The 2,880-nt window shown below is 43.0% G+C and overlaps 1 protein-coding gene and 1 pseudogene across 2 annotated transcripts in view; both read left to right on the top strand.

Annotated features, from left to right (window-relative positions):
* The window catches only part of VWA8 (von Willebrand factor A domain containing 8), a 368,307-nt gene that overhangs the window by 270,675 nt on the left and 94,752 nt on the right, over nucleotides 1–2,880 (top strand). The gene's annotated exons all lie outside the window — the stretch shown is intronic.
* Nucleotides 678–1,323, top strand: LOC102752022 (annotated as a pseudogene). Its single transcript, XR_001512726.1, has one exon. The product of XR_001512726.1 is annotated as a gametocyte-specific factor 1 pseudogene (transcript).

Genomic DNA, 2,880 nt, shown 5'->3' with positions numbered 1-2,880 from the left:
TGGCCTCCCCCCAGACTGAAACAGACAACCGCGCCCTCAGCCACCAGCCCGCTCCGCGTGCACCTCCGCACCTTTGTATTTTCCGCACTGCACCTCCTCTGAGTCTTGGTACGCTGTTCTCTTTCCTTCTAGTTGAAGAATTTCCCCTCAGCCAGCTTTCCTGTGGTTCTGGGTGATGTCCATTCCGTCTTTTAGTTGTATTTTTGAAGTGGTTGTTCGAGTCAGCAATCTCCGGCGTTAACCTATGCCGCCATCTTGGTTCTCCTCCTCAGCCAAGCTATTAATCAAGCATAAAAGCAGACTAAAAACATTATTAAACATTAAAATCTCAAAAAACTTAAATTATTTCTTGGGAAACTGCTATATAATATGCTCTCACCAGAGTTAGTAAACCAAGAAAGAGGAAGACATGGACAGAAAGAGTGGTTTTATCCAGGAGAGAGGCAAAAGTAATTCTGAATGTGATGCTGAAAGGGTGTCTTAGGCTGACAGCTGTGCAGAAGGCCTGAAAACAATCACTCCAAAGCTAAGTGGGAAGACACAGAACTCCAGAAAGAACATATATGTTGAATTTTAAAAAGAGGGGGGCCCCACCCCTAACGTCAGGCGCCGGAAGGAAGTGTTGCTAGGGCGCGGGGTGGAGGCGACTGTGTGTAGAGCGCGTCTTGACTCAGCACTTGAATTCGGCTCCTTCATTTCCAACATGGAAGAAACTTACATCGATTCCCTGGACCCTGAAAAGCTATTACAATGTCCCTATGATAAAAACCAGCAGATCAGAGCCTGCAGGTTTCCTTATCATCTTATCAAGTGCAGAAAGAATCATCCTGATGTCGCAAACAAATTGGCTACTTGTCCCTTCAATGCTCGCCATCAGGTTCCTCGGACCGAAATCAGTCACCATATTTCAAGCTGTGATGACAAAAGTTGTATAGAGCAAGACATTGTCAACCAAACCAGGAACCTTGGACAAGAGACTCTGGTTGAGAGCACAGGGCAGTGCCCTCCTTGTGATGAAGACTGGGATAAAGATTTGTGGGAACAGACCAGCACCCCATTTGTCTGGGGCACAGCCAACTACTGTGGCAAGAACAGCCCTGCAAGCAACATAGTTATGGAACATAAGAGTATCCTGGGTTTAGGCATGCGCGTTCCCAAGTCTCTGCCGTATGTTCTGCCATAGAAAAACAATGGAAACACACAGTAACTGAATATCTCATCAAATGACTGAACCTAGAAGACTCTTGCCTCTTCCTGCTATCAGTGGGTTCTTCATTTTTCTCCTAATCTAATTATAGAAAGATAAACTCTCTGTGACTTTCAAACTGAAAAAAAAAAAAAGAGGAAGTTGTAATTTGATAGGCTAACAATACTGAAAGTGGTTCACAGCTCTGCTAAAGAAATTAGGGACAAATTACTGAAAAATATATAAAATGGAGCTAAGAATTAGTAAAAAGAACATAAGTGGTATTGATTAATGGTGAAAGTGAAAAAATATATCTAGTAATAGTATGTAATAGTATATATAACTATATAGTAATATCCTATCCTATATAATAAAAGCCTAAAATGCAAATTGACTGACCAGCGGAGCTACCAGTTGGCAGGGGGCAGGGCTGGCGAGCGGACTGCACCAGGCCAGCCAAGGCAGGTGCCAGCAGGCAGAGGGAAGGGACAGCGATTGGGGCAGTCAGGGGGCGGGGCAGGGCTGACTGATCACTGTCTGGCACCGTCCCCCATTGGCCCACGAGTTGCCTCTCACACAGGGAGGCCACCAGCGGCAGCTTCGGACATCCCCCAAGGGCTCCCAGACTGCAAGAGGGTGCAGGCCGAGCTGAAGGACCCCCTTGAGTGCAAGAATTTTCATGCACCATGCCTCTGGTATTATTATAATTAGAATACATAGTAATATATAATAACATATGTTACTGCATATAGTGTGATATATTACCATACTTATGTGGTAATATAAAATAAACTATTGCTTTGAGCAAAGTTTATGATAATATTCTATTAGAAGGATAGGGGAAGGTAAAGTATATTCAAAGTGACAAAGGTAAAATAATTCTCATCTTTCATATTAGGAAGTCAATAGATAATGTCTCAAATGTAAAAATAAAGAAAATATCAGAATTTTTGTTTTCATTTAGCTCAGGGTTTTGGTTTTTTTTTTTATTTGCTTGTTTAAGGTATTATATATGCTCCTTTTTCCCTGATTGACTCCCCTCCACAGGCCGCTCCCACCCCCCGGACAAGCCCCCACCACTCCAGTGTCTGTGTCCACTCATTATGCTTATATGCATGCATGCAAGTCCTTTGGCTGATCTCTTACCCCCTCACCCCTGCCTTCCCTCATAGGTTGGACAGTCTCTTAATGCTTCTAGGACTCTGGTTCTATTTTTATTTATCAGTTACTATTGTTCATTATATCCCATGCATCAGTGAGATCATGTGATATTTATCTTTCTCTGACTGGCTTATTTCGCTTAGCATAATGCTCTCCAGTTCCATCCATGCTGTTACAAATGGTAAAAGTTCCTTCTTTTTTATAGCAGCATAGTATTCTATTGTGTAGATGTACCACAGTCTATTAATCCATTCATCTGCTGATGGGCACTTAGGCTGGTTCCAGATCTTTGCTATTGTAAATTGTCCTCCTATGAACATAGGGTGCATGTATCCTTTCTGATTGGTGTTCCTGGTTTCTTGGGATATATTCCTAGAAGTGGGATCACTGGGTCAAATGGGAGTTCCATTTTTAACTTTTTGAGGAAACTCCATACTGTCTTCCAAAGTGGCTGCACCAGTCTGCATTCCCACCAGCAGTGCACAAGTGTTCCTTTTTCTCCACATCCGCTCCAGCACTTGTTGTTTGTTGCT

The sequence above is a fragment of the Myotis davidii genome, unplaced genomic scaffold (genome assembly GCF_000327345.1).
Source record: "Myotis davidii unplaced genomic scaffold, ASM32734v1 scaffold70, whole genome shotgun sequence".
Lineage (NCBI taxonomy): Eukaryota > Metazoa > Chordata > Mammalia > Chiroptera > Vespertilionidae > Myotis > Myotis davidii.
This window is presented reverse-complemented; position numbering and strand designations above follow the sequence as displayed.